This window comes from Hoplias malabaricus, chromosome 3 (genome assembly GCF_029633855.1).
Source record: "Hoplias malabaricus isolate fHopMal1 chromosome 3, fHopMal1.hap1, whole genome shotgun sequence".
Classification (NCBI taxonomy): Eukaryota; Metazoa; Chordata; class Actinopteri; order Characiformes; family Erythrinidae; genus Hoplias; species Hoplias malabaricus.
The window spans coordinates 56970482-56997647 of NC_089802.1; the positions used below are offsets into that span (position 1 = coordinate 56970482).

General features: G+C 40.3%; 1 long non-coding RNA gene across 1 annotated transcript in view; it reads left to right on the forward strand.

The window, feature by feature from the left end:
• The window catches only part of LOC136690700 (uncharacterized), a 54226-nt gene extending 27684 nt beyond the window's left edge, over window positions 1-26542 (forward strand). Inside the window, exons 3-4 of the long non-coding RNA XR_010801758.1 lie at window positions 3797-3910; window positions 26356-26542. This is a non-coding gene — a long non-coding RNA (uncharacterized lncRNA). The remainder of the gene's footprint in view (window positions 1-3796; window positions 3911-26355) is intronic.
• The last annotated feature ends 624 nt before the right edge of the window (window positions 26543-27166 follow it).

A 27166-nucleotide genomic window follows, 5' to 3' on the forward strand; every position in this document is an offset into this window, starting at 1 on the left:
CATAAATCCCAGCTGTTTGTCTCATTTCCGTCTCATTAGAGAAGAGAGAGCGAGCGCATGGCTGTGGACCATGAGATTGGTAATTAACGCCAGGCCTAATGAAGGCAAAATTAAAAACAACAGCAGCGCAAACCCAACCCATCAACTCAGAGCTGCTGACTGGAGAGACAAAACGCTGAGACGTCCAATGATGCTCAAGACTAACCAACGCTGAGCCCTGACTCTCCACACGGCCTCCTTCCTCTTCATCAGGGCCTTTGTTCGCCACAAGCCGCTCGGTAGGCAGTCCTGCTCTAGCAGATTGTCTTGAGAAACAATGGTGACTCTCTACTTGGTCAGCTGTTCATTCAGTCAATAGATTTTCATTATGAGGGACTCTGTCCCTAGTCTTCACCACGGTTTTACCTTCACCCCTTCTCTTCAAACCCACGCTCAGTTTCCAGACTTCATTCACCACTACAAATGAATTGAACCCTAAGCCTCATAGCTATGAGCAAGGAACTGAACATGAAGAGAGAAAATGAATCAAGAATGATAGTGAGAAGTGAAATAGAAAGAATGAGAGAGAAGATCAGAATAAGGAAGAAGACAGAAAAGCAAAGAGAAAACATTGACATTGAGAGAGAGATAATAGAAGGAGAGAGAGAAAGAAGCAAATGGAGAAAGAAAGAAATACAGACTGTACGGAATGACAGGCTCATTTGCTCGTGGCAATCTGGGCCCATTTATGAGTGTGTGTGTGTGTGTGTGTGTGTGTGTGTGTGTGTGTAATTCTCTTTGACGGTGGGCAGACTCTGGATGTCGTAGCTGTCCCTCTGCATTAGCCACTTCACACACTCTCTTACACACTCACAGACGAAGAGTCCAACCACCTCTCTCTCTCTCTCTCTCTCAGGCTGGGCACAGTGTATACAGTCCCTCTGTCACACTAATGTCTGATTACTACCACACAATAATGCACACTTACAGCAAGTGATTAAAGCCTAACCTCAGTGATGCCACTGTAGTCCGAGGCCATGAGTCGAAGAGAACATAACCTATTACTCTCCTCTTCCACTATGTGCCGCACAGGAAAATGAGCATCTGTTAGGTAATAGGACAGAGCAGGGCAGTGACCATTCTCCTCCAAGCATGTTGACCCTGCCCAGTGATGAAAAGAAGTGGTGCCAGGCTTCATGTGTGTTGGGGAAGCATGTGCTGGCCTTCACCCTGCAGCTTGGAGGCAGTGTGTGATTGGCAAAATCCTAGATAGGGGTGGAATTGATAGTGATATAAAGCCAACGTCTAAGTTTGTGGGGAAATGCAGATCTCTGTTTGTTTATATTCAGAAGCTCAGCATCTTTTTAGGTAGAATGGTATGATTGAGGAAAAAAATGGCTGTATATTGTAGGTGGCTGAAGTTTATTCACTGTTTGAATTACCACAGAAAATCATTTTTAATAGGGGTTGTTTAGTTTTGTAGCACTCTTAGTAATGCAGTTAGCCATCTTCCAAGTTTGGAGGTACTCCACCCTTAATAATCCAAAACAGCAAAAATAAGTCAATATTACTCACCTATAGAGTAGGAATAAAACAATATCCTCACCTTGGCTCATGCACTTCAATGTTTGGAGTTTTCTCTGATGTCTAAAAAACTCCAGTGGCCTCTGGCATGAGCAAAGGGGTGGGGGTGGGGGGAGAGGGGGGTTAGAAAACCTAGCATACCAGACCATGGCCATGTTTTTTTTTTTTTTTTACTCATTTAAAGACACTGGAGCTTCGTAAATACATTAGACTGGTTTCCAGTGCACTATAGAGCAGCAAATGGTGAGGAAACATTTTCTGAATTGTATAAAATGTGTTTTTTGATTACAGTCATGAATAAAGTCACCTTTAAAACTGTAGTATAATAATAATGATAATAATAATTCATTCATTATCTCTAACCGCTTATCCAGTTCAGGGTCGTGGTGGGTTCAGAGCCTACCTGGAATTATTGGGCGCAAGGCAGGAATACACCCTGGAGGGGGCACCAGTCCTTCACAGGGCAACACAGACACACACACATTCACTCACACCTACGGACACTTTTGAGTCATCAATTCACCTACCAACGTGTGTTTTTGGACTGTGGGAGGAAACCGGAGCACCCAGAGGAAACCCACACGGACACAGGGAGGACACACCAAACTCCTCACAGACAGTCACCCGGAGCGGGAATCGAACCCACAACCTCCAGGTCCCTGGAGCTGTGTGACTGCGACACTACCTGCTGCGCCACCGTGCCGCCCCATAATTATAATAATAATAAGCTTAATATTTTTCTTTGTTAAAAGCTGGTCACTCCTGTAAATAAAGCAGAAAATGCGTTCAGTAGATTATAAATAGTCTCTCTCGCTCTTTTCCCTCCTCTTTTCTCTCAATTTAATCCTCTCTCTGTTTCTCCTACCCTTTTCTTTCTTTCATTTCTCTCTCTCTTTCTCTCTAACTAAATAAATATTTGAAATAGAATATTGTTAAATTAATATACAGTACATGTCTAGTTTAAATTCTATACTGGCAGCAATTTTCTATTGTATGAGTTCTAGTTAGGACAGTACCCATGTGTAACAGTCCAGATGTGTGTTGGCAGTCAGTTATTGGAGGTGTATCAGCAGAGTCTCTTTACAGCTTTACTCATATCCCAGACAGGCCTGAAATCCTTTTAGCCAGCAGTGCCACTGCCATGATGCAGTTATTTGGTAATAATCTTATGCCTGTGCAGCCTTGGCTGTCTGTTCCGATGTGTATGTATGGTGTGTGTGTGTGTGTGTGTGTGTGTGTTGGGGGTTTACCTCAAAGCCTAATCCTGTGATGTACATATTTAGTCCAGAAGGCTCTGAAGCCCGTAGGCAAACATGCAGAGAACTCATGTGAAATTTGAATTTCAGGACAAGCCAAAAGACTTTTTTTCTTTTTTTTCTGTGGGATTCTAGCCACATAAAATCATGTTTGGATGGGCATGGATATATTCAGATGTACAAATCAAAGGCAGGCTGTTGCTTGTATTACTTCCAGAGCATCATGCGTGCATGTGTGTGTGTATGTGTGTGTGTGTGTGTGAGTGCGAGAGTGAGGCTTACTGAGGCAGTGGACTTTAAGTGTCCTGTGGAAGTCTGACTGATGTGTATTGTATAGGATTATTGTGGACAGAACACAAAGCTGTTTCAGACTATAAGAGTTCTATAATAACAGTAACTGTCATGAAGCTGTCACCTGCAAATGCTGCAGTAATAAAGGAAATGTGCTTTTATTATCCAAACAAGGAAACTGGAAAAAGCAGGCAGACAATAACATTTCTCATTTACAGCTGTTCCTGAACCGCAGAGTCCCTCGCTGTCTTCTAACACAGACTTATCTTTTAAAAATGACCATGAATCTTGCACTCATCAAACAGGTATCAGCTATTATTGTGGTATGGCATTGCGTAAAATGTTGCAGTTTATTTCTTTTCATTTCATTTCATTTATTAGCGCAGTTCTTTTATATTTTTTTGTTAAACCTCAGCTAATATCATAATGGAAATGATCCTCCATTTTTCTCATAATATCATTTTAATATTATGATGGTCCATCAGTGAGAGGATGTTCACACAATGATAAAGGCAGTGCGATGGAGTTTTCAAACAGCAAAAAATGTATTCATTACATTTTGACAAATTCTGCTTTAGTTCTGCTGAATTTGATTAGAAGTGATGCAGGTCAGGCCATGACTTTACAATGCTTTTACAGAATGGACTGGCTTTGCCTCATTGACTCTCTCTGCTTCATTCATACAGACAGAGGAGCTGAGGACATGAAGTAAGCAGGGGGTAATGGACTCTAACCATTCTCTACGTTTTCCTCCAGACAGAGAGTTTGACAGGCAAACCCCAAACCTGCGAGCAGAGGAGGTGAGTGGCTGGATGGATGGATGGATGGATGGATGAGTGGATAGATGAGTGGATGGAATGGCGAGAGGATAAAGCAGGGTGCACTTGGTGTGGCAGAATGGCCATCAACCTCCAGCTCAACCTGGTTATTGGAGAAAGAGTAAGAGAGAGGTAGAGGTTGAATAATTGATAGTAAGTATTTCAATAGGCTGCACCCGTCTTTCCTGATGAGGAAAGTGTCAATCATGCAAAGATTTTACTGCAATTGAAATAGTGGCTTGGAAAAGGAATGTGTGTGTGTTAGATAGCGAGAGAGAGAGAGAGAGAGAGAGAGAGAGAGAGACAGAAAAAGACAGAGAGAGAGAGAGAGAATGTATGTACATATAAAAAGCATGTAAATGGGCATGTCTATGTAATGTAAATGTAGATGCACTTTGTATACAATGGGTGAAATTTGTGAATAAGACAAATAATAATGTGTGTGTGTGTGTGTGTACACCAAGTTTAACTAATGTTGTGGGGTTAAACCACATTCGCAGTGAGGGTATTTCCCATTTTTGTGGGGACCCCGTACTGGGCAGGCTAGTAGTAGTGAGGGTTAATGAAATTCATTTGTAATGTCCCCACAGTGCATGGAAACAAACTTGTGCTTGTCTGTATCTATATGTAAGTGGGCAGGTAGGATGATCACTTCCATTTGCACTGCCACCTGAGCTGAACCCTGTTCCTTGCCAAGGAAATTTCCAGTCTTCACTTTCTGACGTGTCCTAACAGTGGCTAGTGTCAACCAAGTGAGCTTCTGAAAAGAGAGAGAGACCTTGAGGAAAGCCCTGAGAACCACAGAGCTGAGGTGGCAGATCCCAAGGGAACATTACACACCACGCAACTCCACACCACACACACACACCTCCTTCTGGAGCATTCCTCCTCCCATGGCCTCTCCACTTCAGTGGGGGTGATGTGCGTCTAATGGCCCAAAATGGCTGTGATGACCCAGCCTGTCAGGTCTGAAAGGTGATCAGTGATGCTGACTTCTGACAGGCTGGACAGCTGTTCCACATCACTGCCTATGGCTGACATTAATCAGCTACTTCAGAGGAAATCACAAATTCTGCAAGGACTGGGTATTTTATTTGGAAGGAAGACACGAAATAATGTAATGAAAGTGCTAAAAGAGCTGGGTTTAATATAGCAGCATGTTTGGGTACAGCTATAAATTTGGAATGCCTAATAAAGTGGCTACAGAATTTTGCAGGAGTAGAATTGACTGATGGTAAGTGTTTGTTATCAATATATTAAGGTTTTACTCAATTTCAATTCCTATATTTCTTAAACCTGGATTCATCTGACACTTTAGGCTTTCGGTTCAGCTCCTGAAGTCCTAAACATTTGAGAAGGTTGTATAATTATATCTACACAGACACCATGGAGAATAACATCCTGATGGGACACACTTTAACCATTTTAATTTCAACTGGACGACACTGTTGTGTTGTGCTGTGGGTATTGTCTCAGCCACATAGCTCCAGGGTCCTGGGGATGTGGGTTCAAACCCCACCTCATGCTACTGTCTGATACTGAGGCGTTTTCTGTATTCTCCCTGTGTCTGTGTGGGTTTTCTCCGGGTGCTCCAGTTACCTCCCACAGTCCCAAAACACATGTTGGTAGGTGGGTTGGCTGTGAAAAAGTGGCCATAGATTTGAGTGTATGAGTGACTGGGTGAGTGAACAGGACGAAACGGTTACAGTTATGTTTAACAACCATCCTATTTGAGTGTTGCTTGTTCCAGCTCAATTTCAGTGACACAATTCCTGTGGTGACTGTCTGTGAGGATTTTGATGTGTTCTCCCCGTGTCCGCGTGGGTTTCCTCCCACGGTCCAAAAACGTAGGTGGATAAATTGGTGACTCAAAAGTGTCCATAGGTGCGAGTGTGTGAGTGAGTGTTGCCCTGTGAAGGACTGGTGCCCCCTCCAGGGTATGTTCCCACCTTGCACCCAGTGATTCTGGACCCACCGCGACCCTGAATTGGATAAACAGTTACAGACAATGAATTAATTCCTGTGGTTTGATTGGTGCAGTGCCTGTGATCCAGAATTACAAATCCAAAATCAGTGCCTGACTTTACTAATGCACTTGTGTCTGGCGCAATTTAATCCTCACAGCTATGTTCCAGTATCTAGTGTTATAGCCTGAGAAACAGGGACTGTTACTGTTTCAGTGGGTCACTTCATATTTCAACACACTCCATATTAACAGTCTTGGAGGTAGTAGTGGAGGTATAGATAGGAAGGTGTTAATAGTCTGTGCGCTCCTCCTTCAGCCTCCACATGGCTTCTGTTAACTACTGAGGCGCACAGTGCCCTTGAAGATGGTCCTAGAAAAATGGGGGGGGGGATCCACCTATGTTTTCAACCATTTCCTGTTCATGTTTGACCCCACCCCCAAATATTCACACACACACACACGCACGCGCAGGGGAATTTACTGGTTCAGTACACCCCACCTGAAGGTTAAAGGTCAGCTGTTTGTGAGATTTCCAGCTTTAGTTGAACCCCATGCTGCTGTTTGATTTTAGCTTAGAGAGATGAGCTCTTCTGTGCGCTCTCTCTCTCTCTCTCTCTCTCTCTCTCACACACACACACTCAGACACGCAGTGAATGCTTCACTACAGATTCACTATCTGTCCTTCCCTCTTGCCCCTTTACACACACATACACAATGTAGTGCTCATTACAGTAACTCCACTGAGGATAGTGCCGCTGTTGTTTGTTTAATTCCTAATGGCACTGCTCCTGTCACAACACCTAATTCACCCCCTCTCTCCATTTCTCTCTTGTCTATCTTTTATTCTACCTTTTACCTTATTGTATCTCACTCCCTCTATCTCTCCCTCACCTATTCATCTCTTATTTCCCTTATTGTCAGTTCTTCCCAGTCTGTTATTTTTCATTACTCTCTTCCCCCCCCCCCTCTCTCTCTCTCTCTGTGGTCACTTTTACATGCTGTGATTTTTATGGTCATATTTTATTAATTCTTTATCCTCTCTCTTGCTCTCTCTCTCTATACACACACACACACACACACACACTCACACACTTAGCCCATTGACACTACACATATGGTTTGAGTGGTAGTTATAGGTCTCACATTCTGTCTAAACTCCAGACGACACAAACCCCACAAAATACTATAAACACGCAAATGTTATGGTGGATTGGAAACATCCCATTCTTCCACAATTTTCTTTGCCCAGTAATCCCTGTCATAGAATAATATTTCCCCATTCTCACTGTTTAAAATGTTGCCAACACTCACAATATTTTAAGTCGATGTTTTGGAGAATGGTCTCATATCATTCACACAGCTTCAGAGAGTTATTCTCATTCTGTTTTAGAATACTATAACCTTTCAAACGTTTTTAGAATATTCCCCTCCTTTAACAATGTTTTAAAATCCATTTCTGAGCTCATACTCTTCTGGAACATTTCATTTATTAACACTGCTCTAAACTGCTCTAATAATTCATAAGATTCTGGACGGTTCTCACGATTGACATTGTTCAAACACTAACTAACAGGACAGGGCTTATATTACAAGAAGTAAGACGATACACCTGTGACCTCAGACACCTGACTGACAAACAGTTCACAGGTGTGGGGCGTGGCTGAGGGCGACAGAAGGGAAAACAGAGCACATGGTTGAGACAAGACCAAAACTCAGAGGCAAAACAGAGAGTGATCCAGACACCAGTGTTTTCAGACACCATTCCAAAATGGCAGAATTCCAAATTAGTGAAAAAATTGTGAATGGGGCAGAGCTCTGGACAACCTCATTACTTAAAAAGATTCTCCCATCTCTGACACTGTTCTAGATAGAGTGGTAGAAAGATGGGTTGTCACAGGGTTGTTGGAACGTTTGTAGCTGGGTTTATGTTTGGTGTTGAATTCATTTGTAATAATAAATGCATTAAATATTACTCAAGAGTTTCCATCAGTTGCCCTGTAATGCAGTATGAGATGGAAACTCGGCAGGTCATACAGCTCTGATTTGTGAGAATACACTAGATGACTATTTTAGAAGTTACTGGGGAGTTGCCCACAAAGGGTTTTTATTCCTCCACTCTTTTGGGATGTCATTTCTAAAGTGTCATTTGCAGGGAAGTCATGTCCATTACTACACACACACACATATACATCACCATCCCCACAGTGCTTTGTGGTTCTGAGTGACAGGTCTTTTGGGGTCATGTGGGTTTGCAGTCCTCAATCCCATAGCTTGGGCTCTCAGTGGTCATCCTGATCCCACTCTCATCTGCTTCTTAGTCTTAGAGAGGGATTTCACAACTATACTTGCTCATAGGGAGTCTAGGGAGTCTCTCTCTCTCATAGCACATTTCTCCACACACTGAAACAACTGAGGTGTCAAACCTATTTGATAAATACATAGTGACTGCCAGTGGTGGACAAAGTACACAAACCATGTACTTGAGTTAAAGTACAGATACTCAATGTAAAATATTACTTCAGTAAATATCCTCGATTTAGATCTCCACATGAGTAAAGGTAAAAAACTTTTTACCTTCAAATGTACTTAAGTACCGAAAATGAAAGTACCATGAATTATTATGGTCTGATGTCCTATTACCATTTTTGTAACCAGACTCATGCATGATCAATGCATTGTAGGTGAAAAGGCTCTGGTGTCACTCCTGTTCACCGGTCTTTTAATAGAATGTCATTAATTAGTCTGACACTGATGAACACAACAGAAATGGCCAAAGATTAATTACAATTAATGTTATATCAACTATTACATATACTCAAGGTGTTTCCCCTCCAAATTAAGAGGTCTCTGTCTCCTGAGTATTAAGCCCAATTTACAATTCTGTGTCGAACAAACACCGTAGGGCACATGTCGAACAGAACCCTATGCCGTAGCCTGACTCGCACCTCTTCAGAAATATAACTAAATCGCATTGACACAGACCGCAATGACTGGTTAGTCCGCAGTCAGATGAACATGGATCAAGTTGAATTCAGGAAGTCTAAAAATATTAACTCCTGTTAAACCGGATTTTCAGGTTTTGGAATATTTCTGGTTTTGACCTCACTTGAAGTTCTGTGTTAATTTACATTGTTAATTGTTTAACAGATTTTAAGTGTTTAAAATTGTTTAATCAATTGTTAAGTAAACCTGTAACTGATTTTCACCACCGGTTTGGAGTGATTAATGACACCTACAGATCCATGACCATGGAATATGTAAAAATAGTATTCACGGTTGACTCTAACTAAACAGTTTTAAGAACTGAAACAAGTGATTACTTACAGTCTCACATACGCACTACAGTTAAAATAAAAAAGTCTGCCTTTCTTATTACTTGGATTTAGGTTTGCTTGTTTTAGTGCTCTGACTATATCTGTCCGTCTCCTGTGCGGAGCCGGGACATTTGTTCAGACATATTACGGTTTTACCCACATATAAACCAATAAGAACGTCAGATTTTCATAATGTAGTGTAGTAAAATTTAAGTTATTTGGGTTTGAAATGTAGTAGAGTTAAAGTCAAAAGTCACCCAAAATATAAATGCTTCAGTAAAGTACAGATACATGAAAAAACTACTTAAGTACAGTAATGAATTACATTTATGTCGTTACTGTCCAACACTGGTAACTGCCCTTTGTGTGTAAGTTCCAGTGTGGCAACACAAGTTTTGCTATGGCCAGAGTGATATATTGCTTGCATATTAAAATCATCCAATGTAATATATCAAGAGATTTATTGCCATCATTAGAAATTCCAAACAAAAGCACCAATAGTGTCTAGAGTGGTTTTCCCAAATATATTCTGGAAAGCTATAACAATTACATTTACAGCATTTAGCAGATGCCTTTATTCAGAGCAAATCACAAATTGCTTTGTGTTCAGACAAAATGTGTATCCCAGCTAGTTCAATAGGTTAGAGTCTAAAGTCCCCCTGAGTTCAGACATTGCCAGAACAAGGGCTGGTGCTGATACCCACAAAGAACAAAAAAAAAACATATTAAGTGCAAAACTTAGCATCTAGTCAGTGCTCATACCTAGAAAGAAAGGAGTTAAGTGCAGTATAAGGGCAATACAGTCTTTTACGGTGTGCACTTAGATTAGTGCCTACTTATGTGAGTCACAAAGAGATGGGACTTCAGTCTGGTTGTAAAGAACGTAAGAAAGTCCACTCTTCGGACAGGCAATGTAAGTTTGTTCCACCATCTAGTTACAAGGGATTTGTTGTGTATTGATATTTTTTCAGACTCTAAGTTTAATTTGTGAACTGACAATGTTATCTGACAATTACAACTTTATGAAATTAGGTCAATGTTATTGGTTTTCAGTTTTTAGATCATTATAATTTCATTCAGGAGGTTTGACAAAGTTCTCAGTGAGAATCAATTATTAACTGATATCAAGCTGGGTGTGGATCAATTAATATTTGAAGATCATTAGATGTTCAACCCACACTACGAACCCAGTGGAAACAGGCATTATTCTCAGCCGGAGACATCCTCAACAGAGACATGATTACGTTGATCGATACGATGTCTTTTACAGCACTTCGTTGGCCAAATGACCTTGTCTCCATATGCAATTTGAGTTGTGTTTCTATAACATTATGACCATTATTCTTAGCCATATTGCCACTGCTACTGTTATTACTGCTGGCCAAGCACATTCAATGTAGAGCTACAGCTGCCAGTACTGCACTAAACTTCAGCCTTCAATCTTCCAATCCCCATCATCATAACAAAATACCAACAGTATATTTGATGGAACTCGTGTGTATGTGTGTGTGTGAGAGAGAGACAGAGAGAGAGAGAGAGAGAGGGTGGTGTTGCCAGGCGTGTTGAACAGCCTGTGGCTTTTTCCTCTGGGGCTCCAGAGAGATTGGACAGTTCAGTACTTTTCCTTTCTCTGACCCTCTTCACCCACTAAGGAAGCAGACAGTATAGATTAGGGATTTGGGACTAAGTGCATATGTGCCTGAATGTATGTATGTATGTGTGTGTGTGTGTGTGTGTGTGTGTGTGTGTGTGTGTGGTGTGTGAGTGTGTGTGTGTGTGTTTCTGTATAGATTAGAGATGGAACAGGGTCCTCTGTCCTGCCAGAAATTGATCAAGATCAGAATCAATCAGGAAATGACTGAACGAATGCAGGAAAAAACGGCAAACTGCTTCAGAAATAGAAGGCTAGAGGAAAGAAGCCAGACTTGAGCAGTAGACACATGTCAACCTGTTCTCCATGATGTAGATCACATTTCAGGCCTTTAGAGTGTATATGTCTGGCTTAAATAGTGCGACTGGAGACAGTGTCCAATTCTGTCCCAATTCAACCTCTCGGTGCCCACCAGCTGCTCAACACTTGCCCTTTTGACCTGGCATTGAGTCTTCAGCTCAAACATAGTGTTACGCTAAACTGTCCCATTGACTATTTCAGTGATGTATGGTTCACACCATTGAATGATACCCTGCCAAATATCCTGGAGCAAGTGAGTGAATGGATGGCTAGATGATGAATTGATTGGTTTGTAGAGGCTGAAGTTGGAGGCCTAGGGAGTTTTTGGTTCATTAGAAGACTAAATCAACACCCCTTTCTAAACGCCTTACCCAAAAGGGCTGTCTGATCCTGGATTTGACCTTTCACACTCCGGTTCAGCTCAGAACAAGGGTCTTTATTTTTTCCCAGTGTTCTCTCTGACAGCTATCAGAGGATTAGTGAGCTCTAGCTTGAGAAGTCAAGGCCTTAAGCAGGGGAAGACTTTACAGATCTCACTGCAATCAGATGGATGATAAGATCATGTTAAACCTTATATATAAAAATATATGAATGAATGTCCTTACTTTATTTTTGTTAACAATAATGAGAGATTGTATTTATATTGCGTTCTTCTAATACCCAAGGTAATTTTAAACAAGGACACACACAAAAAAACAGAGGGGGGAAGAAGAGCGCAAAAGTACTGAGAGAAGGGGTAGGTTTTTAGCTGAGGTTTACAAGAATAAAATAAAGCGCAGAGGTGAAGACTTTGCAGTAAAGAATTCCAGAGCTTAGGTGCCATAATGCTGAATGATCTACCACCAGCAGTAACTAATCTGAATTTAGGCACTGACAAAGGTCCTCTATCAGAGGACCTCAGTGATCTTGCAGGGCAGTAGGGGTGTAAATGTTCAGGAAAGTGTCAGTAAAGTAGGATATCCGCCAGTGTCAGTAATGCCAATATCTGAGAAATGGGACATAAGTATGCTGTATATTTCAAGTTATTAACCAAAGTTGTCACTTTAAACACACAAGACAATAATAAAAAGACACAAAAAGCAAACAAAGTGGTATAACTGCAGGATGGACCTCTGCCATAAAGAGAGAGAGAGGGTGAGAGAGAAACCCTAGCAAACCTGACGAGACAGATGGGGCTTCCCTAAGGCCTTTCTGGAAGTGTGCACTTTGATGATGTTTGATGACATTATCAAAGCTTGAGCAAATGGAGTGAGCGGGTTCAAGTGTTCAGAGCGATAAGAGCATAATGGGACACTCACACCCTTCAGGTGTAAACATCACTACCGCTTAAACTCGAAACACAGCAGCTTCCAGCCAAATGGGGTTAAACTTTACAGTGTTTGATTAGGCATTTAAACATAAATACATTTAAAGGTGTTGAGATAATTTATTATATCTTAAGAATATTTGGAGGCTGTGACCCAAACGCTTTTACCTTTCTGCTCTTAAAAAAAAATGTAAATCATGTCTGTTCCTAATCCTCACTAGTACACTGGAGACACTTGTTAATGAATTTCTAATGACTTCACCACATTTTTTCATTTGTTACCTCCATTACATCAATAATTTATCAATAAAATGTTTACAGAGAAATGTAAATATATTTGCATAAATGTGTTGTTACCAGCAATGTTCTGCTCTTTTCTATGCTTTCAATGATCTATACAATGGCCTGATCTGCCTGACGATTACAGTTAAACAGGGCTTTTAGGCTAAGTGTCACAGGCTCGCAGCAGAACATGAATGAGTAATTCCCTTTACGAAAGTGTTGTCTGAAATGGACTTACAAGATCGGTGTATAAAATGTGCATATGAGACGCTCGTGAGAACACTTGTTAAAAAAATTGGGACATCCTAAAGCCTTGCACACTCAGTGACACACACACAAAGCACAGGAAACAACATGTACAAAAACAAACAAACGTTACTCCGTCAGTAGCACAGAGCACTCCCCCCGCCCCCCCATCTTGGCGAAGATTAGCGGTATTGGTATCGATATTGGCGATACTGGCCCTGTATTTACTTGGTATCGGATCGATACAAAAATTCCCGGTATCGCCCACCTCTAATAATACCCTCTCTCACAAAACGAGTGAGCGATCTCGGCACATCACCTATCAACCCCACCCCCCCCAAAACTGTTGGGAGTAGAGGGCTAAAAATAATTTTGCATGTGTTTATTTCTGAAAAATCTTTTTTTTTTTTTTAACTGTGTGTATAATATTAGATGCTATCTACTAATTAATTTTGATTAACAACAGAGGGCCTTTCAGTCTAAGTGAAAGTGGTCATATTCAAGGTTAACATAGGGGTCTTAAGTAAGGGCAACATTCAGGATTTTAATCCAAAAACACTTAGGATGTTGCCTCAATTTTTGCTAGCTCTCCAGTGGGTTTTGCATACTCGAAACAGGTCTAACGTGTTTACGAAACCCCAGTGTCTGTAAATGGCTAAAAAGGGTCTCTGTCTGGTATGCTAGGCTTTCTCTGCTCAGAGAAATAGCATCTGGAGGTTTTTGGACATTTAATAGGCCCCTAAACGTTGGAAAGCATGAAACTGAGATGAGGATATGCTCCTCATCTCAGTTTTTTTTAAATCCATCCATCCATCCATTATCTGTAACCGCTTATCCAATTTAGGGTCGCGGGGGTTCCAGAGCCTACCTGGAATCATCGGGCGCAAGGCTGGAATACACCCTGGAGGGGGCACCAGTCCTTCACAGGGCAACACACACACGAGTCGCCAATCCACCTGCCAACGTGTGTTTTTGGACTGTGGGAGGAAACCGGAGCACCCGGAGGAAACCCACATGGACACAGGGAGAACACACCAAACTCCTCACAGACAGTCACCCGGAGCGGGAATCGATCCCACAACCTCCATGCCCCTGGAGCTGTGTGACTGCGACACTACCTGCTGCGCCACCGTGCCACCGGTGTTTTTTTTAAATGTATTTATTTATTGCTGTAGTTTGACCTCAAATTCGCTTACTGCATAAAAGTAAACATAGCCACATACAACAGTTTTTCCACCCTCAAACATACCCTTCCACTTTTAAAAGACTCAGAGGGTCTGAACACCAACCAATGTTGCCTTTAGGCTATGATCAAAATACCTTAAGGGTCAAATAACACAGCACCTTTCCCCACTGTTCAAACAGCCCTGTTCATAATAGCAGGTCTGTAGGACCATTCTCTTAAATGCCCATAAAAAAACTGAAATAGTGGCCTAATTACAGTTTGGTAGGCTCCAAACAATCCAATTTTGTGCTGCTGAAGTTTGAGTGTTTTTTGCTGCTTGCTCTGAACTACATGCAGCTGCAGACATGTACAAACTGCTTCAGTAAGTCACACACTTTTCAGTGCTTCCTCCCTCACATATGTATTAGTTTTGATGTTTCCACGATTATTTCCTTTATAATGGTCTACTGTCGTCAGTTGAAAGGGCAGTTTGATTGAGAGTGATTTTAATTTACCTAATAAATTACTGATTGGGCCTTCTTGGACATAAGTCGTGGCTGGAAAAATCTTGGGAAGCTGTTATAAATTACCTGGAGGCCTTCACTCAGTTTAAACTCCATCCAAGTTTGTAACAGTGTTATGTTTCTGGGGTTTATGACAGGCGTTTAACCCTCCAAGTGTTGAATCCAAAACTGCTTCCAGATCAGAGGCCAGGAGACACTTTCTGGCAGCTGTGGAGCCAGATGAAGTCCATCTTCTGCACCAAGATGATAAGTTCCCCTTCTAACCTTCGCAAAGCATCCTCAAGCTTCCCCCTACACACACTCACACCATCCGGATAATCCAACAGATAGGGTTAACACAACCTGCTCAGCCTGTGTGCATAAGAAGACTGGAGAGTCTCTCTCTCTCTCTCTCTCTCTCTCTCTCTCTCTCTCTCTCTCTCACACACACACACACACACACACACACTCACACACACAATAATCCAGTGGAATGGGTTTACACACCCCTCACAGCCTTAGTGCGTGTCCATCCTTGAGACACTCTCCTACACACACACACACACACACACACACATACTCACACATTTACATAGATAGCACTCGGCATCGAGGCAGCCGGGCTGTGGAGAATGGGCCTGACTAAGCTGAGAATTTACATGGCTAAGCAAAGTGGTTAACCCCTGGAAGCAGGGCCAGAGAAATAGCCTAATGTGATTTCTCTCTTAATGAAATTTCTGAAAGAGAGAGAGGGGGGCATTTCACTTTGCAGCCTGCCAAGTGCCAGAGATACCCAAAAACTGTCCCTCACACAAAGCAGCACCCAAGCAGAGCAAGTTGAGGAAAGGCTACCTCTCATCTTTCTCTCTTTATTTCCACTTTCAGAGAGCTTAGCTAAGCAGAGAAGTGGCCGTCAGCGGATACCTCAGCTTCTCGAGAGCATTCTTTGTGTGCTTGGCCTTAAAAAAAAAAAACTTTATTATTATTAAAACTGAATACCTGTTGACACACTAAGGACCTATTCCAGTAGTTGGTTCTCAATGTGTGAAGGTAACTTGATTTGAGTTTCACCATGTTTGTAACACTACTTCTTATCTCCTAAATGGACACTTTATAGAAGAAGAAAAACAGACTTGATTCTTATTTTATAAAATGTTTGCTCATACTGGAAGACAGCAGTACAAGCAATGTCTTCCAAATGAGAGAAATGTTTTTGCACCAATGTAAATAATCAAAGTGAACAACCAATCGGCTGGGTTTTTCAAAGGCTTCATAGAATTAAGTGCATTTTTAAATATTGCAGAGAGCATTACATGAACCATTCTTACTTCCTGTTTGATTGACCTTGATTCAATAAATCTTTTGGGGAAACATGGGCCCAGATTAGCAGGGGCTTAAAAGGTAAATTGGAAATAAAATTTTAAAAGTTACAAGGTTTGAATGGCATTTAAAAAGGGTTACATATATAACAGCTCCCAATATATCATGTATCATGAAATTGCATTTGAAGTTGCTATTCACCAACTTTGAAATGAGTCAAAATTTAAATGTTACAATGGAGAGTTACAGAGTTGCACACAAGCGAAAGACTCGAGGCCCTTAGTGCTGCCTTTGATCTGGTGAAGTGTCTTTAATACAGCATTCCTGACCTTGAAACAAACACTCAGAACTGGTAATTACAACATGGCAACTGGAAACATGTGAGTGCAGCATATTTGTGGGACGCTGTGTGCTGCCGTGAGGTTTCTGGAAGCTTTGAAAGGCTTACACAACAAACTGAGTCACCTTGAGAAAGCCCCAATGGCTTCATGATTTTGATTTCGCCTCAGAGTGAGGACATTCAAAGAAGGAGTGATAATGTGTTTGTGTCATTTGTTGTGGTGAAAACAAATTAGCACAAAATGACTCATTTGTGGGCTGTAATATCTTCAGTTTATTTACAGTACACACTGTATATATATATATATATAGATATAGATATATATGTATATATATATAGAGTAGTCTACTGTATTTCCAGATGGAGTTGAGCACTATGTACATTTCTGAAACCATGTACTTCTACTGTACACATGATATCTACTGTAGCGAGTAGCTGTCTCCTCTCACTTTTGTTATATTAGTAGAAAAATCAAACAGCATAACGTAAAATCTCACCTACTGTAAATGAAAATAACAGGAGTGGGGGATTTCCCCTGTCTGCTACTAAACATAGAGTACTGTGCAGATATTTTACACATCTAAGAATAATTTTTAAATGATTTATATTCTCAATGAGGGTGGGGCTTTTATAAAATGCATAATTAAAGGAGTTGGTGTGAAAAGCAAAGTTTGTTTTCTGACCTGATAAACGGGAGAGATCACATATCTGTATCTAACAATGCCTGATGGACAGTTTTAACTCTGGGCATTTGAAGAATTTAATCCCTGTGCTTCCTACAAAAATGCGTAAATGAATAAGTGTAATCTTCAAATTATTGCCATGTGTGTGTTGGTGTAATGTTATGTTGTATTGTATTGTGAGGGTGTTTTGTGGTCCTCAAAATTTCTGATGCTTGGGTTTATTTATCAAAAAAAATGGTTCTTTAATGTGAAAAACTACAAGAGGGAAATTAATTTTGGTTACTGAGGTCATTGTTAATGTAGATGTTAGTGTTAATTAGCTACAGTAATATTTACATCTATGGAAGGCCACAAGTATAGCAAAACAAACGTGTATGTGTGAGAAGGCATTTGGGAACACAGCCTTATTGATGAAGGTGATGCCTGTGTAAGATGTGCACAGTATAGAGAACAACAGCTGGCTTTCTGTTGAATATGTTAATATTAAAAGTGTGAGTGTATGAGTGTGGTGGAGGGAGGGCGACTATGCTATTGTTTGTTTTTCCTAAGTGTGTGTGTGTATGTGTGTGTGTGTGTGAATGCTGATCCGGGGTGAAATAGGCCCGGAGTCTGCACATTCGCTCAGGTCCAGCTCGCTGTTTTTCGGGGCAGGTGCTGAGGTAAGGTGGACTTCTTCATGAGCGAGTAAACCCCCCAGTCCCCCACCCCAAAACAAACACACACACACCCAGCCCCTACAAAAACACACACACAAACACACACGCCCCCGGACCCCAGTGCACTCATCATGGCTGCAGCGACGCCAATCGATGTGCCGCGCCCCACTGAGCATGTCCACGGCGACCAGCACGGGGCTCCTCCACAGGGATTGTGGGAAATCTGATTTATGATGCCCGTGGTGCTGCTGACCACAAACTTTAACTCTCACCCTTCTGTTCTCCATTCCTCCCTTCTCCACTCACCCTCCCTCCCTCACTCTCACCTTACCTCTTTCTCACTCTTCACTTGCCCATTTTTCTTTCCCTTCTAGTTTCACTTTCATCTGTTTTTAAAAACGCTTTTCCCCATTACTGTATTCATTTTTTCTACTTTTATTTCCTGTTTCTCATTCTTCTCTTTTTCCCTTTTATCTGCTCTTATATATTTGTATATTTTTCAACTTTCCAATCCTTCTTAATTATTTTTATCATTCTTTGATCATGTCTTGTTCTCTTTTCCCCACAATTTACTGTTGCTTTAGTTGTCTTTTCCTGTCACATGTTTCTTTCTATTTCCAATTTCCATTACATCTGACTCTCACACTCTGCTCAGTTTTTTCACTTCTGTAGTCTGGTTCTCCTTGGTTTATCATTCAGTCCTCGCAGATTGATCTCACTCTTCTACAGTCACTTTTTCCCCACTTTCTATTCCCCATTCCTCAGTCTTGTGTTAAGTTGTTTTCTTTCTTTTAAAAATGTTTCCACCCTTTTTTCACTCTCTGGTTACTTTATCTCACCCCTTTACTTGTCTCAGGCAATGAACGAATGATCTACTTTTTCTTCATTTTACTTTTTCCTTCAGCACTTTCCTTATTTAATGTAAATTAATTTTCTGTTTTTCTCTCTTCCCTCTGCTTTTCTCTTTCCACTTTTTTTGCACCTTTGTCTATTTCCCACTCTTGATCCTATTGAGCCCATGGGCATTAGTAATGATTAAAGAAACCCTAAAATTAAAAAGTAATTAAAAAAAAATACAATCAATTCTAGCTGGTGACACCCCCAACACACACACACCCTGAAACTGTATTATATTCATATTTTGTGTTTCCTATTGCATAATGAATGGGACAGTAAAAATAATTAAATTCAACAGTGCTGAAGTTCTCCTTTTAATTCTCCTGTAAAGTTCTATTTCAGAGATACAAGGTTTTGTTATGACAGAGTTGGAATGTAATCACACGCACACTGACTGGACGGACAATGCAGGGTATCTCGTGGCAGCAGAGATCGAGAGAGCTTCTCTAAGAAGGATATAGAGTGAGCGATAGAGGAAGAGAGGAGACAGATTATTCCATTTCATAGGGATCTGTGGTAGAAGGGAGGGAGAGGAGAGGACGAGAGCGAGGGATTGCTGGAGATTTCCATGGCTGCTTTAGCGCTCAGTCCTCTCAGTCTGTCTCATCTCCTGTTGGGCTCTGCCCTGAAGTTCTGCTAGATCCTCTGAGAGAGAGAGAGAGAGAGAGAGAGAGAGAGAAAAGAATGAGTGATAAAGTGAGGGAGTTGATGGAGAGATGGAGAGGAGGGAGAGATGGAAGGAGAAAAAGAAAGATGGAGAGAAGAATGACTTAGTGATTGTATGAGGAATAGACCAAAGAATGACCATTACTAAATTAGTAAGAGAATAATTAAAGTGAGTGAGAGAAGGAGAGAAGTGAGTGAGAGAGAGGGAAAGAAATTGAGAGTAATTAGTGTAATGAACATTGTTTTTAGTCATGGGGAAATTTGAGGGATATGGCTGTTAATGTGGGTATTAAAGTTGTGGGTTTGGTCTTTTAACAAATGTCCATGGCACTGTATACTGAATCATGTTTTTGATTGAGCTGAATGGAGTTGTCGTTCTGTCTGAACCTGTGAAGGAGCACAGCTGAAGTTCCCACTGTTAGAGGGGTGTTTTTAAATAAATTATGCAGGGTAAGTGGCCTGCCTCATAAGACATGTCCTCCACATCATATGTTGGACTTTGTTGTTCATTCTCACTTTAGTCATTCATCAAAACATTCAGCTGTTAGTGATGTGTTAAGACCTTCAATCAACAAGTTTGTTCTTTACACAATAACAAGTGTCTCTCAAACAAAGTCTATAATATTTTTGTCTTTTTTTTTAATCAAGAAACAAATCACCTGAAGTGGGAAAAACACCCTCTGTATTGATGTGCATGCCAGTAATTGTATGATGACTATTGTAAAACTAATATATAGCACAAGTGCAGCCATTTAATTATTTTCACTCTTTGGGTTAGTTACACTGTAGAAAATGTATTTAAAAAAAAAGCCATGAGTGACTAAGTACATATTGCCCGGAATGTCAGTTCATAATGCCTTTATTTTTGTAGCTTAGTGCAGCCAGCCTCCAGAGATAAATATTTTTTTAATCTAATTCCTCTGAGACCTCTGAGAACCCTCTCAACAACAAACTAAGCTCTTGAATTTCTACGTTTTACCTGCCCATGCTAAACACTAAGCGAAAGAGGGTTTACACGCTCCACCAAGCCCACTGAGCCACATTCAGCTGCCAAGTTACTAAGCCACAGAAGTTACCTGGCTGGGGCGGTTTATTTGGGATTTGGCTAGGTCACTAATCTGGACCGCTATACATTCTGGCTCAATTCACTGTGATCAAAACTAAAACTGAAATCACTGGCACTGAGTACAGATAAGAAGCAGTGCTTTGACTCTAAAATCACTGCTACAGCTCAGGCCTCTTTATTAATCATGAGTGAGCTGGGTAGAGTTGCCTCTGATAACACGAGAAGGCTTATCTGTGTCCTGTAGGCAGAGGAAAAGAGGCTGAAAAGCAGTTGAATGACTAGAGAGTATCTACTAGTCAAACGCTAACTTTCATCAAAATGATTCTAAAGACTTTTATACCTTCTATAAAAGCTTAATTAGGAAGTTTATTTGAAGTGTTCAACTGATATAAATGTTGTCTTTGCTGCCTTGATTGCACAATGTGAGTTTCATGTGTAGTTTGTTACAAAATGACTAAACTATACTTTTTGCCAATTATTATTTTAGCTGAACCTGAGATTTGGATTTTCATTGGTTCACTTGGTATTGTCCACACAGAGTTGTTACAAATATATGGGATGCTCCTTTTATGTACTCATTATTGGAGATCTCTTCTTTCCCTGTGGTCTAGGAGTGCAAGTGACCACATGCTGAGAAACCATCAAATGAAAGAGCTTCCATTCATGAATATCCTCTTGGCTGTAACATACTGACCCAGACACATCTCCAAGCAGCTTCTTTCCTAACCAATCTTTAGTTAGTTTACCTTGGCTGAGGCCCAAACACACAATAGAAGCAGTTCTGTTTGATGTTGACTGAGGGTGCATCTACTAGGCCCTTGGGTGGGTTTTGCTACATAAGCATTCTTCAATATGTGTGTGTGTGAGAGGGAGAGAATATGTATTACTACTACTATGACAAATAATATTTTTAGTTAAAAATTTAACATATGACTTCTACAAGATCAGCCACTAAACAAATTCACGTGCTCAAACAATTGAACAGCTGTTTTCTCTGATTTTCCTTCAAAGTCAGGACATTTTGGTCCTAAAATTATACACATACACACACACATGCATACACCCTTGTGAGTTCAGCGAGAGTGAATTCTTCATTGTGACAGTTTGGGGAGTTGGTGTGTTAGTGGGTGGGATGGTCAATAGGAAAATAATCGTAGTTCCCTGATGAATTGTGTGTTACGGAACTGAGTAACATACTGAGATTTCAGCGTCTTATCCATAATTACCCCTGGGGCTGATGGGGCGTGTGTGTGAATGACTCTGTGTGTGTGTGTGTGTGTGTGTGTATTTGTCAGACCTTTAGGGTTGGTAGATTGTGTAAGGGGATTTCGACTAATTGAAATTGCTCCAAAATCCAGCCTTGAGACTGTCCCATTGGAACACGTTCTGTGTGTTAGAGCTAGTTATCAACTAATTATAAATCCCATTTCCAGAAAAGCTGGGACATATGTAAAATGCAATAAAAACAAATATGCGATTTGTTAATGGTGTTGAACATTTAATTAACTGACAAACTACAAAGAAAAGATGTCCTATATTTTATGTTAAATATAAACATATCTTCAATTTACTGCCTGCAAATCACTCCAGTAATGTTGGGAGAAATGGCAGTATGGTGTCCCCTAGTGAGTCCCCTAGTGCCCAATGCAGTCCTCCAGGTGGGCGGTAGTTCCTGGTTGAGCATATACTGTGCACATCTGGCTGCTGCTTCTCACCAGTGTGTCTGTGTGGATTGCGTGTGAATTGTGCTGATTACAGTGTTGACTGTAAAGCATCCTTTGGTATCTAGAAAATGTGGTATCTACGTGTTACTATTAAAAGGCAAATTGAGAGTGAAAATATTATAGAATATTAGTGTTACACTGTTTGGAAGCATTACACTATAAGCAGGAGAAATATAAAAAAAGGAAACTCTTGCTCATCACAATATCAAACTTCATGAGAAAATTGAAAAAAGTCCAACACAAACAGCACACTTTGCAGTGTTTTAAGAATTTAGGTCACTTTATCATCTAATAAACGTAATATTGTGAAATGAACCTGGAAATCTGAAGAAATATCAGTCAATGAAGTGTAATGCTGGAAACCAATATAGAATGATTGTGACCTTTGAGCACTGCATAAGAATCTGTCAGGGTACAGTGATAAATATAGCCATGGGTGATTAGAACTACTTTAAAAAAAAAAGACACATACGTGAACTATGAGTCCAGCACAACATCAAGAAATGCAACCTGATTTTTTTTTTTTTTTTACCAGAGGAAAAACCATACATCAATTCTATGCATTACTGCTAACAAGTTAGTTTGGCCCTAGAATTTCCAGACACTCTGGGGAGAGCCAAATTGTGAGCGGAGAAGCTGTGGCTGAGATTACCTCAGATGGTACACTATTTCTGCTTGCTTTCAGCGTAAATGAACACTGGATATTTCAGTAAGAAAATGCTAGACCTCATTGTCTACGTGCTTCACTGTTTGACTGGGTTGGCTGGTCCACATCAGGACCAAAATCAGGCAGTGATGAACCCAGACTGTTGAGCAGCTGATGTCCTGTTTTAAGTCAGAATAGGCAACAATTCCACTTGATAACTTTAAAAAATGAGTATCCTCAGTTCCCCAATGATTAAACAGTATAAATGAAAAAGTGATGTTACAGCTATAAAATCACCTCTGTCCAAATTTTTATTCAGTGTGTTGCAGGATTAAAATTTTACATGTGATTATGTTTACAAAATACAATATACAAGTAGCTAACAAAATTGGAAATCTTTGCTTTGTGCTTTTGCAGTTTAAGGTGTGTGTGTGTCAGTAGAGGCTATACACGTAACTGGACACTTGCCTGTTTTTGTTCTTACATCACAAAATCAGGAAGAGAGATTACAAATCTAGATGTGGAATTTAAACATATTAACAAAATATAATTGACATTTGTTTCTTTTAGTACATTTTAACAGAAATATTGACAGTAGAGGTTTACATCATTAGATTATTGACTCAAGCCATACATATGTTCGCCACCATGTTTCATAGTCAAGGTGGTATGATTGGAATAATTTTCATTTTGCAATTTCCTACATGTTTTTTTCTGTGTGTTAACTTATGGTTAAAAGTATTATTTTCTGTGGCCTAGCAGGGAGTTGCTAAGCAATGTCTAAGTTCACAATTGATCTTGACACAGCTCATGTTTTGTTTAATGTTTAGTGACTGACATATTCAGATTTTTCAGCCTCATGATGGCGGCTTTACTGCCTTTGACATGACAGCAGCACATTTCAAGGGTTTACAGCCGAGACTGTACATTAGCCACTGTTGTTTTGATTACTAATACAAATTATTAAATTATTCAGTATTTAAATGAATTATTTATAACGGTGCATAGATAAACAGATCTCTTGTGCTTTCCCTCATCTTTATGACTTGAGAAAACCGGGTCTTTAAAAAAATATAATGAACTTTGATTAGAATCTCTTCTGACAAGTATCCGGATGCTACATGCCACATGTCCACTCTCGTCAAATAACTTTTTTTTTTATGTCAGCAGCATAATCAATGGTTACTTAGTGTATTTACCTAACACAGATGGCTACTGTACGTCATCCCTCTTGTCTGCTCACAAAGATTATTAGAGGACATGGCATAAAACATTAACTCCCCATTGATCTGATGCGTATGAAAATGATTACGCTGAAACAATGTCCTGTAATTTTATATTCAGTCTGAATAAAGAGGGCCATGTTTAATAATACAGTTGTCTGTTTGATGAGACGGCAGGTTTTGAAATGTGCCTTTGATAGCTATATCAATATCTCATCACTTTTTTATATGCTTGACAAACCAATGTCTCTGTCTAAAAGAAGCCCACTCTAAATACTTCACAGCACTTCAGTCTAACATTAGTGGGCAGAGCATCACATACTGGGGGACTTATCACTTTCTCTCTTTACCTTAGAGCAGTGCTTAATTTGTAAATCATGAGAGAAGGGAACACAGAGAGTGCAGTGATCCAGCAACAAGTGCACATGGAGTCTCAAAGATCTGGAACGGACTGACTAATGTGTTTTTTTTTTTTTTTTAAACTTCAGTAACATCACATCTTAATGTGGTAGCAGTGTTAAAAAAAAGTGACATTTGGCAAAGTCCACACTGTGTGAAACCCCCTATGAACACATGTATTTATATTAGTTTATACCTCTTAGTAGGAGATTTTAGCAGATAAATGAGCTACATCAGTTCTCACTAAATCAGAACTCATGACAAACCATTGTTTGGAGAAGTCCCCTACTTGAAATGAAGATTCTGGTTGGTCCTGCCTTTGAGATTGTTTCTTTATTGTCCCGCCCCTAGCTAAAATAGAGATTGTGATTTGTTGTGCGGAGTTTGACTCCAGTTTAGGAAGAGTGGATTTCTTTTACAGTTTTTCCTCAATTGCTAAAACACAAAACTCTGTTATCTGAGTCAAATTCTCAGTGTCCTAAACCCATTTGGCAGAACCATAAGCACATTTCACATACTAAGACACAATTTGCAAACATATTTTCATCCACTAAAACACATTTTGCACTGTGATGCTCTTGGGTTGCATAATGGTAAGCACAGGTAGCAAAAGTGAAACTCAAATAAAGCACTGGTATCACAACTTAAACACAGCCACTCTAAATTGATCACACATGTGACAAATGATGTGAACATACCAATATAAGCCAGTACAAGGGTCCCGGTTGTAGAAGTTTCTCTATGGAAACAGAGAGGCAGAGTAAGGGGAAGAGGTGGAAGAAGAGGAGGGACGAGACGAAAGAATAATAATTTCAGATGAAATAGGGACAACCATACAACACTCAACATCTCTTGGCTTTTATGAATGATCTTGAGATATTGTGTTAGGGCGTGAGCAGCAGGAACATGAACAGACAGGACATTCTGTCCATGTCATTATGTGGGACAATGTGAGTTTTCACCGTCCCATCCAGGTCAGACAGTGGTTCAATATCAACCAAGATTTCCTAAATGATTTTCTTCTACCATACTCCCCTTTCCTCAACCCAACAGAGGAGTTCTTCCCTTCATGGTGTTGGAAAGTTTATGACCGGCATCCCTAAACCAGGGAAAATCTCTTGCATGCCATGGAACTGGCCTGTAATGACATAGGGGTGGATGCATGCCAAGCATGGATCCGGCATACTAGGAGTTATTTCCCATGCTGTCTGGCCAGGGAGAATGTGGCCTGTGATGTAGATGAAGTCCTGTGGCCTGACCCAGCACGTCGACATAATGCTGTACTAGAGTAGATACTGTATGCACTTCTGTTATAATGTATAATGTATATATACAGTATATTTACCCAGTACATAATTACTAATTTTTGTTAAACAAGAGTTTTGTTTTGAAACTGCATTTTCCTTTGTGGACAATAAAGATTATTTCTACAGCTTCATGGTCTGATCACTGTGTTTTCCTTTTTTCGGTGTTGTGTGTAATGACTGTTCAGTGCTGTTTTTCATTGTGATTGACTCGAGGCCTGATTTGACAACATTGTTTGGTTTTGAGCACTGCTTGGACTGTTTTGAGGCAATAGTTTGGTTTTGCAGGAAGAGTCAGAGGTTTTGTCAATTTAGAGTGTGAATTGGGTTTTGTGTTTACAGTTTGGAGAAATGGATGCATGGTTTCAGGAAATGTGTCTTGGCAATTGAGAAAAACTGTAGTAAGCGGCTGAACTCGATTATACAATTGCGTTTGAGAATGGTGCCGGATCTTGTTCTTGCAGGATCTGGCTCAAATTAAACACTGCCTTAGAGCATATGTTAAATCACACATACTGTATATGGCCAAAAGGTTGAGGACCCTGCTTATCCAACATTTCTTCTGAAATGAAGAGTGTAACTCTTCTGGCAAAGATTTACACATGATTTTGGAACAGTTCCACAGCGAACATCCCCTTTCTGGCTGACATTTGACATTGAGCATGTTTTTTTGGTTTTTACATATATTTTTGCAGTAACCAATTTGTGCTTCATAAAAATGACTATGTTTAATTATTCATTCATTGTCTGTAACCGCTTATCCATTTCAGGGTCACAGTGGATCTGGAGCCTACTCGGATTCATTGGGCACAAGGAACACACCCTGGAGGGGGCACACCCTCACACTACGGACACTTTTGAGTCACAGATCCACCTACCAACATGTGTTTTTGGACTGTGGGAGGAAACCGGAGCACCCGGAGAAAGCCCATACAAACACAGGGAGAACACACCAAACTCCTCACAGACAGTCACCCGGAGCGGGAATGGAACCCATAACCCCAGGATCCTGGAGCTGTAAGACTGCTACCATGTTTTATTAACATTACTCTATTTTTTTTTATATTACTTAATCTCTGCTCATACACACTATATATATGACTGCTTATACTCACTGAGAATAATCACTCATACCACACATCTACCCCATCTTTTCTCCATACAGCTCTAGCTACATTTGTTTTAGCTCACTCATAAACACATTCTCAACAACTGCATGCACTTAAGCACAATGGGAACAGGGGCTTGATATTTTTAACACTTCACTTCACTCTCTCTTCTTCCCTCTGATAATGTGGTTGTTAGGATGCAAGTTGTGGGTGCAGAACAAAGATGGAAGCCTTACTTACCTTCACCCCTACATGCACTGTCAAAAAAACAACACTGCTAAACCTCAGTTGTGTACCTTGTTTGTGTGTGTTAAGGTTTTAACCAAAAGAGTAGTTTTAACAGAAGCACAGTTTATTAAATGGAATATTACACATAATCCTCAACAGTTAAATTTTAATTCAAGCCAACAGCCTTGTTTACAAAAAAAGTCATCAAGAACATTCCGTGATACTGAGGCCTGGGCTCTGGAAT